This window comes from Anser cygnoides, chromosome 16, assembly GCF_040182565.1.
Source record: "Anser cygnoides isolate HZ-2024a breed goose chromosome 16, Taihu_goose_T2T_genome, whole genome shotgun sequence".
NCBI lineage: Eukaryota > Metazoa > Chordata > Aves > Anseriformes > Anatidae > Anser > Anser cygnoides.
Window position 1 is genome coordinate 2,921,106 of NC_089888.1, and position 16,096 is coordinate 2,937,201.

The 16,096-nt window shown below is 49.3% G+C and overlaps 1 long non-coding RNA gene across 2 annotated transcripts; it reads left to right on the forward strand.

The window, feature by feature from the left end:
• The first annotated feature begins 1,088 nt into the window (after nt 1-1,088).
• On the forward strand, nt 1,089-15,516 carry LOC136786487 (uncharacterized). 2 transcript variants are annotated; one of them, XR_010825318.1, is made up of 4 exons: nt 1,089-2,050; nt 3,319-3,466; nt 4,669-4,782; nt 14,451-15,516. It is a non-coding gene; the product is annotated as an uncharacterized lncRNA (long non-coding RNA). The 2 variants fall into 2 exon arrangements; XR_010825317.1 differs by lacking the exon at nt 1,089-2,050 and having other exon boundaries at nt 3,122-3,466.
• Nucleotides 15,517-16,096: the final 580 nt, after the last annotated feature.

A 16,096-nucleotide genomic window follows, 5' to 3' on the forward strand; every position in this document is an offset into this window, starting at 1 on the left:
TTAACACAGCTTAGCACTCCCGTCCGTGGCTGCGGGCCATGGCTTTCCCTGCGAGCAGCTCCGGGTTGGGACACGAGAGCGGCGATCCGCCGGGAGCCACCCGAGACCCTGCCTCCGGTGGCTGCGTGTGAGCAGAGCAGTGCCGATCGTGCCCATAGCAAACAGGATGTCCTGATGGTGCGAAATTAAGCCAGAAAATACATTTTCTCCAAGATATTTCTCTTTCTAGTAGGTCTGCAATCTACCCTTACTTCTTCCTCTGCAAAGCTCTGAACGCCCCAAGCAGGAGGGTGCTGCGTCCCGCCGATACCCCTGGGGTCACTGCCTCTTTGTTTAGCTTTGTTCTGGTTCCCTCTGCTTCGCTGTGACAGCATCATGCTAAAATTTTGGAATATTTTCTCTTCAGCTCACACCCCATCCATCCCCTTTTGGAAGACAGCAGGTATAGGGATTCTCTTGCCTTTATTCTTTTATCTTTTCTTTCCAAGGCTGCAAGCATCACAGTAAACAACCCATTTATTCTGATGGTCTTGAAAGCTTTCCTTACAACTCCAGGAAGGTCAGAGAAAAGCTTCAGAAAGAGAAAAGGAAAATAAAACGTCGTTTCTTTAGAAAAATGCCTGGTTTGTTACCACACTTTCCCAGCAATACAGTTCTCCAGAGACAACACAAATAATAGACTAACTTTAGAAATTAAGACATGCTAACGAAAAACAAAATACGTTTTTAATTCATCTTCTTCAGGTGCCTTTATTCGCATCGGTTCTAGATCATGAATGCAAACAGATGAAAAGAAGACAAAACACAGCTTGACATAATTTCCCCTAAGAAGTGTGGGACATGAGATTATACAAATAAGCAAGGCGATGTCTCCCGGTTCCTGCAGGTAGCAATGCATTCGCACACGGTTCAGGTTCAGTGATGTTAAAGCGAGATTGACAGGGTAACTAACCCCAGAAGGAGGTTTTCCATCTCGGGCAGCCCTGCTAAACCATGCCTGATGCTTGGAATGAGCTCCGTTGCACAGAGATATCTTTTTTTTTTTCCCTGGTTTTGCTTATGCGCTGGTTTTATCAGAGCAGCTCCGCAGATGTCAGTGAGACAAATTTTGTTTTCAGTTACATCAGTGTAAATCACAACTGATCCAGTGAACTCAGATATCCCCACGTAACAGCGATATCCTTGACATTAAGAGTTTGGTGCCATGGTATTATGACAGCTTTAAACCCCTCCATGAAGAAACAAAGTCAGGATCAGCACCGTCCTGGAACGCATTACAAAGCATGTTTGTTATTGCGAAGAAGACAGCATTTGCCTTGGCTGTGAAAAAGAAAACCAGGTCTCTAACAGCTAAGATTTCATCTCCGCAATTTATCCAATGAGATTTCCAATCCTCTTGCGCAGATACCCTGCTGCTAACATAGCAGTCAAGATCAGAGCACTTAATCAATCATTCACTGAGGACAAATATGCGTAATCTAAATTAGAACAAACCAAGGCATATTTTACATGACAGCCGTACAGATTTTTAAGAAAAAGCATTGGCAAGAAAATTGCATGAAAACAGCGTTGTCTTGTGTTTATGCTTAAAGTGGTAGGTTTCCGAAGAGCTTCTGCAGAAAAAGGTAGCTCTGAATATACTGGGGCAAATTCTGCTCTCCCTGATTTTGCTTCTGCGTTTTCATTAACAAGCTAGGGCTGGATTTGGCCCCTCTGGCTCTGAAGCAGGAAGCGTGCTGCAGACCTCAGTGCGACGTAGACAGCTTCTTAAAAACCTCTCATATTTCATGATCGCTGTCGATTCTCTTATGATCAGCGTTGGTTCAAGCTCTCATGAATCAAAAATCAGTTCATGGCATGCGTCTTAGAGCAATCTATTTGTCTGCAGGTAGCAAAGGGAAACGGCACTTTGAAGAATAAAACCCCTTTGCCTTCAGAGCGACGCATGGGCGGCAGGGGAGGCTGGAGCACCAGACGGGAGCTTAGACCTCCTATTCAGGCTCAGCCCTGGGCATGCTGGGTGACCTTGTGTTCTCCCATTTTCTTCTGGGTGAGATATTATTTATCCATGATAATAAAGTACAGGATTCTTTAACTACAACTCATGGTTTAATCCATTGTTGCAAGTGGCACGAGCTCCCTTTGAAAAAAATTCAAAAATAAAAGAAATCAGAGGCATTAAAGGGAGCAAAGAGCTGAGCTTCTTTAACTGAAGCCGCTCGACTTTCATCAGAGGTCAAGCCCTTGTAGCCCTGACTCTGCAGGTGAGATCTCCACGGAGGACCATCCTGGCAATGGCCTTTGAGAGGGGATGGATGCTCCACAGCCCACAGCGCATCAGCCCTGGGCACCCTTCTGGGCACAAGGTACCGAGCAGACAGGCAGCAGGAGGGCTTGGGCCCAGCATAGGCCCTCTGAGCAATACCTTGAGTGAGGGCTTTTGCAAAAATGCTGAAAATATCCGTGCAAGCATCCCTTTCCTACTGCCGTCTGCAGTGAGCTCTGCATAGTTCCTGTCCCAGTTCTGCCTCTGCTTCTCCAGAAGGAGCAAACGCTCCCACAAAAGTCCACACATCACCAAAACGTCCCGTAAGCCATTTATTGCTGTGTTTTGGTACTTTTGCATAAGCATTTTAGTCCCTGTGTGAGACCTAGCACGCAGCAGAGCTCATTCCCTCTCCTCTGTCTCCAGGTTTCGGAGGCACTGGCCAGGTTTTCCAGGGACAAGTGTCCAGTCGTCAGGTTCTTCTTCCAAGCAGCTCAGGGAGGCAATGCTTTGCTGTCAGTACTGCTGATGTTGGTGGGTTTATTCAAACTGGGTAGGGAGATGTTGGCAGAATCAATGAGCCGATATTGCTTGAATTAAAGGCAATGGTAAATGACCCAGAAATGCCTGCAAAAACAAATTCCGGGCAACAACGAGGGCCTTGGAAAATCTTACCGTGAGAGCCGAAGCAGGAATTTATATGCTACCTTTTATTTTTGCGCCTGAAGGTCAGATACAGATTTTAGTAAGGTCTCCAAGCAGGAGAACTGAGTCTCAGCTTCAAAGATCAGAGCTGAATGTGAATTTCCTTTGTGTCTCAGGGAAAGACAGAGCCTTCATTTTGGTCTAAGCCCATCTCAGGACTGAGAGAACCCTTCCTTCTCCGAAGCCTCCTGGAGTTAAACCAAATACCTTCCCATTAGCACAGAGACACTCTGTAAAATGTGAAAATCCTCTCTTTCTTTTGCCTCCAGTAAATGAAGAACCTCTGCCCGTTCCCATCCAGCCTGGATATGTTTTTAAAGTGTTGACTCCTTCCTTGTTTGCATCAGTTTCAGTCCGCCAGCTCCTGACAGCTCGAATCAAATGCCTGCCCAAACCTGGATGGCCCAAGGAGCTGGCATGGCTGAGGCACAGCTTGGAGCAGCTGGAGCGATGCGGTGAGCATCACATCGAGGATTCACCGGCCTGATTTATGAGGTACCCCTGACAGCCCGGTGACTGGGGGAAGCACGAGTCCAAGCTGACACCATCTCCCCAGGAAAAAAAATTGCCATGTCCTTGTCAGCACTGGGCCCTCACCTGACCATCCTCCTCCCTCCATTTCACAAGCATCCGGAGCAGAGAGGACAAAAAGGATCCACAGGCACCAGCCACCTGGAGCCGTGCTCCCACTTTCTCCATAAAATTTGGGGAAATCCCTTTGAACCACAGTTTAAACTGAGATGCTCGGCTAATCCCCCTGCTAAAGCACCTCAGCGCATGCCCTGGCTTATTTTTTTAACTTAGCTTTGTATTTTCAGCTGCTCAGGTTTCAGCTCAGTCACTTGAGCAGGAGGCTCTGTGTGAAGGTGCGCGAGGATGGACAGGAGCGTCCAAATGGAGGCCCCCAGATGCGAGCGTTTCTCCCTTAACCTTCCTGCACCATCGGGAATAATAATTCCTCGCAGGGCTGTTGCACAGCTTGATTCATTAAGGCTTATGAAGAGCTTTTAGCTCCTGCACTGGAAGGCTCTGTGCGAGTTATTTTGGACTGCTCAGGTGTTAGGAGCCGAGGCACTGCAGCAGGAATACAAATAAATCAAGAAGCGAAGCTGCCCCCTTCCCGCATGCAGCCCCTGCCCCCCACTGTTCTCCATCACTGCTGGTGTCAAACAGTTAATTTACAAGCCCAGCACTTTACAAAGCCCCTGGAGCACCAATTGTCCCTTTCTCATGCAACATCAGCTCCTCAAAAAAGCCAGCTGAGTCTCCGGGGTCACCCCACTCCTGCCCTTCCCAAGCCCCTATCCAAAACCACACAAATATTTATTTCAAGCAAGTCCAGTCCAGCATCACCCCTGTACAGCATGATGCTGGAAGTGCTGAAATAACCCTGGAGGAAGGGGTGGATGCAGTCAGGGCTCTGATCTGTGCCCTGTGCCTGCTTGGAGAGGCAATATTCAATCGGCAAAGGTGACCCAGATACCCCACAGGGGCGCAGCCTGCCCACGAGAAGCTGCAGCAAGGCAGCATCCCCATTCCAGAGCCGGGTAGAGACAGAATAGCTCTCAGGCCAGCAGGACAAACAGAGAGAGCACTGGGGAAAAGAAGCAGGCTTGTGGCTTGGAAAGGTAAAGGCGGCGTAAGTCTCACATGGCATTTTTTTTCCTCCCTCCCTCCGTCTCCCTCCCCTCCTCCAGTCTGTTGCACCGGAGCTGTCGGCCATGCTGTTCCAGTTCAGGGGCTCCTGCAACAGAAAAGATCAGCTGTTGGAGAACCCATGGAAAGCCCTGGGGGAGAGCCATGGCCGCAAGGTAATCAGCAGGCAAAGTTATTACCATTATGCTGCTAATTAATTCCCAGCTCATTACGTTTCCTGTGGCTAATTTGTACTCGCCGCTGATTTGATTAAACTCATCTCTATGCTAATAAATGTGTTTTCCATTTGTTTTAGCGACTGGAGGAAGAGAGCCCGGTATTTACATATTTTGACGTTTATCAAATAAAACGCGGCGCCTGAATTAATTCTGCTCTGATTTATAAGTGGAGGGGAAGGGGAGTGCCGGGACGCCGGGGGTCAGGCACGAACCGTGCGCGCGCGGCGGGGTGCGCCGGGGGGGCTGCAAGGATGCGTGGGGATGCTCGTCCCCAGCGGTCCCCATCCTGCCCGAGGATGGGGCCCTGCAGGGTCCTGTGGGCACAGCCAGCAGCCACCCCGCTGCAGGGTTATGGCCGCCTGGATGGAAACCCCTTCGCCTCCCCCCGCGTGCCCTCCCAGCCCGTCCTGGCCACCTTCGCCATCATCGTGGCCACCGCGTCACCTCGCCGGCACCCTGCCGCCGTTGGTGTCCCCTTCTGGCTCAGTTCTGAGGCACAGGGATCTGGTTAGCTGGCACGTTGGATGGTCCCCACACACCTCGCCGGGGGGATTTTTCTTTGTCTTTCAGAAATTGCTCCAAGTGAAGAGGAGATTTGCGCTGCAGCACCTGGTTATGAGCAGGGATTTCGTTCCCAAGTTCCCTGTGGCAGGACTCGCCACAGCAACATTGGGCTCTCCGTGTCCTCATCAGGCCCATCCAAGCTGTAGTGCATACGCAACCTGTACATTTTAGGCACCCATTTTCTCCTCTCTCCCCATGTTAAATGGCAGGGAAGAAAGCTGCCTTCTAAACCCAAGACTAACCTTTGGGGCAGATCTTTAGCAACTGCAACTCCATTGGAAACAGTCGTCCTATTCCCCATAATTAGCTGGTGCAGTATCATTCTGCTCTTCATCTGGGCCAAACCCTAACAGGAAAACACTCTGAGAATGTCATTCAGTGGAAGTCATGCTTTTAAATCACTCAAAGGTTTGTGAAACCCAGCCATTCCTTTTCCTTGGAAAACTGACCATTATCACTGAGTAAATCCCCTGTACCTACATGTGTGTGTCCATGTGCATCATATCGTGTTTGTGCACGTACACATTTGTCAGCAAGCTGGAGGGCAAACCTCTGAGCGGGCTGAGATTTTTATTTTTATTTTTTGATTATTTTTTTTGCTGGACATTTGGCTCAACCCCGTAGGGATTTTTCCCTGTACTTTCTTGCTTTTGCTGGTCTCTCTGCCAGCCCTGTGCTGGGCTGGGCTTTGCGACGGCACCCCAGGCCAGCAGCCCTGGTGCAGCCCGCAGCTTCCCATGGCTCTCACAGCAGAAGTTTCCCAGCAAAGAGGGGCCCTGCCGATGCCACTCCTTGCTCTGGCACTGCGATACCTTCCACCGCCACAGCCTCACCCCAGGCACTCTGGAAACAGCTTGATTGCTTAAGTAACAATTAACCGCCTCGTCTTTTGGGAGTGCTTCTGGTGTGCCACGCTCAGCCCCTGCCCCGGAGGGTGTACTCCTTGCCGTGTTCCCCAAACTGCCGCCCCCCAGCTCCGTGCTGCTCCTGCACACATGGAAGGGCACCACTGAGCCCACCCTGTGGCCACGATGAGGCTTTTTCCTGCCCCATCCCCATCTCCCCCTGCCCATCGTGCTGTCCCCAGCCCACTACCTTCTCCCCATCCCACCGCCCTGCCTCCTCCTTTAAGCTCCTGCACAGCTTTCTGCGCAGCACAGGACCACCTCTCTGCCTCCTCACCCAGTTTTTTCCAGTGTCACACAGATCTAGGTCTGCTTTGCCTCTGCAGCCGAGGCATTCCCAAGGATTACGTCTGCATGACAGGGGTGGGAATGGTTTTAGGATTAAGTGCAGAGGGCACTGTGGCCAGCCACTGTCTCCCACCCATGTGCCAGGCTTGTCCCCGGTGCAAATGGGGCGGACAGCATGCGTGTCCCAGCTCAGAAAAGCTGGCAGTTTGCACAGGACACTTGGGCCATCGTCACCAAAGAGCCCTGCTCCAGGCACATCCTGACATGAGCCTGAGCCTGGTCCTGAGCACACCTCGTCCCGTGCTCACACAGCAATGCAGCTGCATTCGAGGGTCCCGGGCACTACGCAGCATTTTCCCGGTTTCATTAGGATAACCGGCTAAGCCACGCGCCGGTGCGAGTGCTGGACTTTTTGTATAAAAGGTTTTAAGCCTTTGCAAGAATGGGAAGTATTACTGACAAAAAAAAAAATGCCTTGTTTCACATTAACAGACTTTGCTTTTCCTTGCGAAGGTGGGACAATGGCCACACGCCGCGTGGTATCGGTGTCACAAAGAACAGCCCCAAAAAGCTTCAGCTCAGGACAAATAAAAGTAACATTGATTCCTTTTTTTTTTTTTTTTTTTTTCCAGCTGGTATCAATACATTAAACAGCCACACTGGAAAAGTGAAATTGATTCAAGGCCTTCAGTGCTCCCTGCCAAAAAAAGCCTCCTGCAAGGATCTATTCTGTATTGAATTACAGTCTGGAAAAGTTCAATAGGTTATTGTACAAACAGAGAGCAAAAGCCCGTCAACAATGGAGCGAGAGTGATTGTGAGGCTCCTTTGTGCTTGCCAGCCCTGAGCCCCTCGCAAACTCGGATGTTAAATCAGTTTAATTAAAACGCTGGGCTTCAAATGCAGCAGGTTTTGTGATGCACGTCCTTGTGCAAAGACAGGTAGGCTGAGCGGGCTGAACCTGCCTGCACCGAGAGCTCCTCGGGCCCTTTCTTGGGCCCTACAGCCTGCAGATTTTTAGAGCAGCTGACCACATCGGACACCCTCAGCTGCAGCCCGAACTGCCCCATGCCCACCTGCAGCCCGTCTTGCACCAGGCAGGGGGACGGGGACCCCGTGAAACACCCATCTGAGTCCCAGCCCTGCTGGGTGTGCTGGGAGAGCTTCGAACGTCGCTTGGCGTCTCGCTGCCTGGGTTTGTCCATCTGTAAAATCCAGAGTCATTCTGGCTGTACTGCTCCAGGGCCTGGGGAGCTCCTCAGGAGCCGAGCTTTCCTCTTGCAGCGAATGAGCAATGTGCAGAGGTGGCCCCAGAGGCTGTCACGTCTCCCTTCGGCACTGGGTGCTGGCACCCAAGAGCTTGGGTGCACACCCAAGGTGCGCGGTCCTTTGGCCAGCCCCTGAAGGGGACTGGACTGGGCTTTGAGGCAGGATGAGTGCGGGTCCCTTGGCTCTGAGACCCTCCAGTGCTGTGTCCTCCTGCACTTTGTCCCTCTGCCAAGCCTCTGGGGACAGGACAGGCAGCAATGACCCCCCAACAGCCCCAGGGTGTCTCCCCAAACAGGGGATGATGCTCCGAAGGGGTGGGAGCAGCTCACGGCGCTGTGCTGCATCACAGCTTCTACATCCCCCCTCTCCACCTCTAATTAAGATTCAAATTGAGTATAGAAATTATGTGTAAGTAAGATGCTAATTATTAAAGTCATTGATCTCCCAGACAATAAAGCAGGCTAGCTTTCCTGCGCTGCCTGTGTTTTGAGGTAGCTCTGAGCCCTTGTGATTGCAAATGCCTGTGATAGCTGAAATATGCGTTTAAGTGTGTAAATGATTGATTTTGTGGGGCGGTGAAGTCCCCATCTTGCTTTGAACAGAATCTCTTCACAGCATCCCCAGCCCCAGCCAACCCCAGCCACACATCTGGCTCTCTCGATAACTCAGATACCAATAACAACATGCATTAAACTTTCTTCCCCCGTCTCTCCGGACATCTGCCTGATGTCCTTGTCCTCTCCTCTAGCCATAAGAACAGCCCCCAAAGCAGACAGGGTGTTTGGAGAAGCCAGGGCTTGGTGGGCATCCTTCAGAGGATGCTGCCTTATCCATCCTCTGCTCCAAAACCATCCCCACCATCTCAGGAAGGAGGCGGCACAGCCTGGCTGGGCTGTGGGGCTGAGCAGGTTTGTTCACGAGCCCCAGAGCAAGCACTCGGGGCAGAAAGCGTCACGATTTCATCCCCTTGGCCCCGCACCAGGTCCCCTTTGTGGCTGAACATCCGACCCAGGGAATGGGGCCGGGGGAAATGGTGGATTTAGCTTGAAAAGATATATAAAAGGGTGTCTGAAAATGATAGAAAAAAATTATATGGAAAGCAGAGCACGAGCACCAGGCTGCGTGCAAGAGAGCAAAGCTGCAGGCTGGGAGGGTCGGGGTGGCCGGGGCTGTGGCGGCTGCAGCAGGGAGGACTCAGGAGGAAGGGAAGGCCTGGGCTGCAGAAGAGAGGGATGTCAGCCTGGAAACACAAAGTGCAGTACCACACTGCACCAAAACGCTGGAATTAACATCAAAGCAATCCTGGAGCAAATGAGATTACAGTATGCATGTTAATGAGGCAGCAGCGCTAATCAGCAAGGATGCCTCGCTAGGAGGGCTGCACTGCCAGCTCGTGATTTGTATTGTCGGGCTGGACTGGGCTCCCTTTTGGAGAGAAGATTTTGTTTGGTTTAAAAACCGTCAGTATTTTGTGGGGTTTCTGGCAATCTCAGATTTGATTTGATTTCTTCAAGTAGATGTCTGGCCCTCCAGGGTACGGAGAAGAACTTGGAAATGGGATTGAAGTGGTCCCCAGAGCCAAGCTGAAAACCACTCCAAAGCCAAGGAGCAGATAAAAGTTGCCCAAAATATATTTTTTCTCTATTTTTAAACCTCATTATTTTTAAGCCAATCTCGCCACTTTGCAGAGAGCTGAATGCATGACTTTGCACACAACAGGCAGTGCTCTGTGTGTGTGCGTTGAGCTTCCCTGAGGAATCTGAAGCCGCTCGAGATCCGAGGGGTCCAGCTCTGCTCACGCTCACAGCAGGTGTATTTCTGGTGCCACAATGCTGATGTCAGGATTATCCTTCAGCACTGGGCACGTTGCCCCTTTTAAGCACATGTCCCTGTTCGAAAAGTGGAGCTTTTTAAAGTCAAGAGCCCTAAAAAAAGCACTTGCTTGGGAGTCATGTGTCGTCAGGCGAAAAGCTGTGAAAGGGGCAGGCTCTCCCCAGAGGCTGAGCCGGGCTGGGGGAAAGGCTGGCAAGAGGCATTGGGTAAGAAAGGCATCGTGAAAAGGGGGGGATTGAGATCAGGAAAGGCAGATAATCAGCTCACAAGAATTAAAAGGGCAGGACCCACGGCCGAGGAGACATCAGCCCTATCTCTGGTACCGCAGAGCTGCCTGAAACCTGGGATGCTCCCAGAGGCCGGCAGTCAGGGAAGCTTTGGAGCAGGGGCAGGAAAAGAGAAACCTTCCTGGAGATTCTCAGCTGTCTCTGCAGCAAATTAACCCCTTGGGAGACAGAGGGAGCAGGCAGCAGCCACAGCAGGGGCTGGGAGCCCTGCTGCCGAGGTGCAAACCGCAGGGCTGTGGCCACATTGCCCTGGGGAAGCAGCCCCGGCCCCCTCAAACTGCCCCTCTCGAGCCTTTTTCATGGAAAAATGCCATTCTGGTCAAGTTCCTTTGCAAGGAAACCAGGCTTGTTTTCATCTGTTTTTCAAACAGCCTTTCTCCTTGATTGGAGAAATTGGCTTAAATGGGTCTCTTTCTCTTTTCTTAAGCAAGGCTGCAATTCATTTCTGCTTCCTTCTCTTTTCACTGGTAATCTTATTTGCTGAAATTGTGAATAAGCAGGGTTTGGGCTATGTGAGTGTTTATAGAGTGGAATTACATGTTTTATGTGAAAGTTTGCAATGCAAACATCTCTTCTGCAGGTGGCTCGGAGTGAGGCGCAGCCGCGGGCACCAGGAGGTCTGGTACTCACTTCCCAGCCCTTGTCCAGCTCTAAGAAAACACCTGATGGCTTTTAGCTTCAGAAAGGGTGATGATGTGTCCCAGCTTCACAAAGATTTTATGTGCCTTGATGTGGAGGGTGCTGCAGGAACGGGCTTTCAGCACAGCTTTTCACCCTCTTCTTCCACCGAGTGAACAGATTCGGGCAGAGGGATGGAGCAGGAGCCGAGCACAGCCCTGAGACGGTGCAGATGTACCTCCCTTCTGCTTCGGCTCTACATGGCTGGGAAAAGAAGCTGTTCAGCAGTGCTTTCCGTGCCAGGGAAATCATTAACAAATTAATCATTTACTAATTAAACGGCATGATACCCATGTAAAGGGAGCGTGATTATCCTCTTCTGTAAGTCAGGAAACAAAATGGTGTTTCTGATTTTAGACCAAATTTGCCCTTCTCACAACCCTGTGACTTCTGCTGCCAAAACCATCGCTCCGTGGCCAAAGCAGCTTCTTTAGCATGCCCGTCTCTGAGCACCAACTGGAGAAACCACCCTGATTTGCGCCACTGCTGCCTGGTGGCTGTTCCCAGGCTCTTTTTGGAAAGGGTCAGAAGGTAGTTTGTTTGCGGTTATTGGTTTTTTTTTGTTTGTGTGTTTGTTTGTGGTTGTGTTTTTTGTGTGTGTGTGTGATATTTGTTTGGTTTTTCTTTGTTTGCTTTTAGTTGTTTTTTTTTATACCCTTTCAATGTAGTGTGGATGCTGCAAGTCCCAGCCAAGGAGATGCGGCTGCATCCTCACTGGGCGTTACAAAGACTGGCCGGGTGTATGCACACCCTTTGCCACCCCTCCGGATGAACCAGTCTGCAAAAATCCTCCACAGTCAGAAGGAGCAAAAGCCAAAGCCTGATCTGTTTATTTTCACTCTTCTGATGTTATTTAGGTCATGTATTTGAGATTAAGCCTGAGCTTTATCCCAAATGAGCAGCCTCTGGCAACAGGCAGGATAGGTGAAACCTCATCTGTGGCATATGAGCATAGATTTATTTTAAAAGCAAGGACGAGGACAGAGTTAAGTGGGAAAGGCAGAGCACTGACAGTGCTGATCTGAGAAGACCATGGCAGTACCTTCCTCATTGCTTGCTTGAAGCAAGTCTTTGGGATGCACTAAAAGGAAAATCCAAAGCCAAAACGCCAAGTTACTGCATCACGGGGATGTCCACAATTCCTCCACCAGAACACCTACCACTGGAGTGCTCAAATAGAGCAGAAACTCCCCCGAACTGAAGCCAAAACCTTTTCCTCTCCTTTGTGATCTCGAGGTCTCGAGCACTGCAGCACATAGAGCTGTCGCAGGTATTTACTTGTGCTAAGTGCAGCTCATTATTATTGCCTCCTCTGGAGTTGTGCTGCAATGAAGATTAATTCCCCACAGCCTTGCCCGATAACTTTTGGAACAATCTACTTGGCAGCCTTCTTTACTTTGTGTTATGGTTTCATATACTCAATCAATTGCGGGTGTCATACGGTGAAGGGGGCCTACCTGCTGCCAAGAGAAAAGCACACTGGACTTTGCTGTGAGGTTGTTTGCTTTGTGGTGTATACACAGAACAGAAGTTAATTCAGGAGCAGCTAGGAAAAAAAAAAAAAGAAGAAAAAAAAAAAGAAAGAAAAAAAAGAAAGATAAAAACGGAGATTAGGAGCTCAGAGAAGTTACGGTCTGAAAACCAAAACCTTGCTGACTCCGAGAAAGCAAGAGATACCTAAGATGGCTCCTTTCCCCATCATAGATCAAAACAAATAAATAGAAGACGGTGGATGGAAATGGAGCATATTATTGCACTCCTAGCGTAACAGATGAACAAAACCAACTAGGCTAGCTTCACGAGTCTTAAAAAGTACCCTAGTCAGCCACTCGCTTTGTTCCTTACGGTGACCATGAATTCTAACAATTCTATAAATTCTATGTAATTCTATACATTCTATAAATTCTATCAATTCTATCCCATCTATCCTAGGGTTAAATAACCAGGCAGCCCAGTACGGCTTTCTGGCCGCTCTGCCTCAGCAGAATTTTGTGGGGGCAAGGAAGCTCAAGAGACCTAGAGGTGATGACCGGGGGCCTCCTCTTCCTCACCCATCTGCTGATCCTGGGGCCGTGAGGCAGCTCTTGTCCTCTGGCCACGACAGCAACGTGCAGCTCTGAGCAGCCCCTGAGGATGCGGATCTGGGCTTTTTGCTCCTTTCCAAGGCTCCAGCCCCGAGCCCAGCGCACAGCCTGCTGCCGCATGCACCAAGGACCAGCCCCATTTTTCTAAGTCAAAGCACATCTCTAATTCAAATACAAAGTGAAAGGATGCTGGAAAGCCGCTGGCCTTTATGGTTTATTAAGCTTCTTGTGCAGGCATTAAATTTAGACTTTTTATTTTAAGACCAGAGCATTTCACCTCTGCGCTGCTCCTCACAAAGCCCACCGAGCAACCGTCCCTCCTTTAAAACGATGGAAGAACTATGGGGATCATCCTGTGTTTGTTGCCGAGGGATTGTTTGACTCCATTTTTTTAAAAAAGGAATAACAGTCACATTTCTAAACAGCTCTTTATTAAACCGTCCAAACACATCATCTGCACTGGAGGATGTAAGGGCTGACACCAGACAAAACCATCAGATTGCTCTGAGAAAATGCATTGGCTTGTCTTGACAATTTAGGACTCTGTGGAATACTCTGTTCATATTTGCTGTTGATTTTAAGACTGAAATTTGCAGTATGAAAACAGACATGTCCAAGAAAGCATTGCTCAGCTTAAACTTAAAAGGACAGAGATGCAAAATTACAGCGGAGAGATGCAGCTCCTGGCTCCCAGCCCTTTCTTAGGAACCAGCTTTCACTTTGCCTTGGGCTTTTGGTCTATCAGCATCTAATGAAAGATGACAGTGCAGGCTCCCTTAGGGGCTAACGTGGGCAATTTCAGTTCTGGCATTTTAATTTATCTGTAACCAGCAGTTTTCAAAAGGGTAGAGCTAAAAAAGAACTTGGCTTGGTCACACACAGACAAAAAAGGGGGAGCTGTGACATAAAATGCATGAGGAGGTTTGTTTCATTTTAACTCCTTGGGATCCTGGGAGGAAGTCGCAGCACAGCCGAGCCCGCGGCGATGGCTGTGCTGTTGGTTTGAAGCTATTAACCCTGTGCACCAGGTAGCTGGTTTGCCTTTCGGTGAAGTCTGCTCCTCCATGGTTTACGGCTGTTGGTTTTAGTGCCGGGCACATCTACTATATTAATGACAGCTAAGGTCCCGACTTCTCCCGTTTATTAATCCCCAAAGTTGCATTCAGACACTGCAAAGGCAAAGGGTTAGCTTAGGATCACCAGCAGCCATAAATCCAGAATTAAAAGCTGCGGGTTCATCTCCAGCCCAACCCACGGGGCTCAGAGCCAGCTCTGAGCACCCGCACACTCATTGCATGCGTGTAGCTGCCTCTGCACCCCAGATGCAGGGTCCGGATGCTCGGGGGCGTTTTCCTTGCTGGGTTTCCGTGTGCTTGGGTGCACATGTGGGACTGAAGGTTCTCATGGCAAGATCGGTGCTGACACAGCCGGGCACAGCGGTAATGCTGACAGCAGCGTCTGGCACCGGTTCACATCCGAACCTCATCAGTAGCTGTCGAGGTTGCCATTTATTTGTTCCGCCGCATTTTCGATGCGCCCTGCAGGCAGCTGGCTGACCTCAGGGCACCCAACATCATCGGTGAGCTCCTGAAGGATGGGCCTGATCCAGCCTATGCTTGACCTGGTTTGAGGCTGCAAAGGCTTCGTTCGGGTTTGAATGGGTTAAATTTTTATTTCTTTTTTTACTTCTTTCCACAGAGGAATCTCACTTTGCCTTTTTCTCCCTGCTGCCTCTAGAGGACCAGGCGATCCTAGGCACAGCTCTAGCAGATGGTTTTGGTGATGTAAAGCGCAAGGGGATCGCTCCCAAGAGCTGCTGAGGCAGTTAAGTCAGAAATGAACTGATGCATGCGGCATGCCACATCCCCTGCCCGGCCGCCTTCGGACAGTTTCCTCGGCACAGGCAGCCTGCACCGCCCTGCACGTCCCCATGCAGTGATTCACCCACGGAGATTTCTCTGCGTCTGACCCAAAATTAGCTGAAATGGGTGATCAGCCCTTTTATAAGCACTCCGAGCTATTCTGAGTCAGAGCAAGCAGCGTGTGCTGCTCAGGTGATCGTGCAGCGAGTGAAATCTAAACCAGCAACGCCTTCACTTCTCCGGCACGGCACGAGCTGCAGCAGGGTGCTGGGAGCGCACCAGGCACGGGGCAGTGCCAACTGCACTTTGCTGCAAGTCAGGAGAAATTTTCTGAGTGTTTTACAAGCTGTAATGTAAAACCTTTACCTTTCGTCCACAGCAAATATTACCAAAGTTGTTTGAGAATGAGAGAAGCAAATCTATATTTTGTCAATATTAGTCTGGAGAACAAAATATGAGAACCAGAAGCATTCGGTGCTGAGCAAATGAAAACTAATTTCTGTTACATGAGAACTGACTCTTCCTCTCAATGAGATTTTCCTTACTTTAGTAAGAAAATCTAGATCTATACTAGGAAATCCAAACATTTTTCAGCAGAACTACAGATAATTTATAGACAAGCAGTTCTGAAGTGCATGCAGCATTGCAGGGCGCTGTGCTAAAGTCCATACATCTCCTGCTGCCAAGCCTGGCTCTCTGTGCGGATACTTCTCTCCAAGCAGCTGTGCACAACAGACCCGCACTGCCTCTCTGATGAAACACTCTCCCCTAAATGGTTAAGGACAAGAAACCAGAAATGATCCATAAATTAGGTCTGGCTATAGGTTCAAAATCATAACTTATGGCCTCTTGACCTCATACTCTGAGGGGAAATCAGAAGCATTTTTCTAAAGAGCCACCACTGGAGGAAGGGAGGTTTAATATATGGCACAGCAGAGCACTGATGCAAATAAATACAACGCTGCATAATTGCAGGGAAAATCAATAAATAGCATGTTGGCTAAAATGAAGATATACTTATTGAGGATTCAGGTTTATATGTGTGAATGGCTTTTTCCCTAGAAATGAAGAGGTTTTTTCCCTGCATAGAGGCTCTTTAAATACGACAAAGACAATGGCTCCTCCACCGTCCCTTTTAAAACAAGCGAGTTTTATCCACTGTCTTCGTCAGAGCAGCTATCTTAAGAGTCATGATTATTAGCATAATTAATAACTCCAGTTTGCTCATTTGAAAAATTCCAGCGACATTTGCCGCTCAGACACCGTGTCAGCGCAAGACGCACGAAATCGCTGTGACAACTGTTTTGCAAGTTAAGGCTTTACTGACGAACACCGCAAAGAGACGAAGCCCAGAGCAAGTCCCTTTTCACTTTAATATTTAAACCTCTTTTAAGAGTCCGTCAATATTAACTCTCATAATTGATGCCGACAGTTGACTGTCTGGCCATAAAAAAGACAAGTGATACAATAAAAAACTAATAA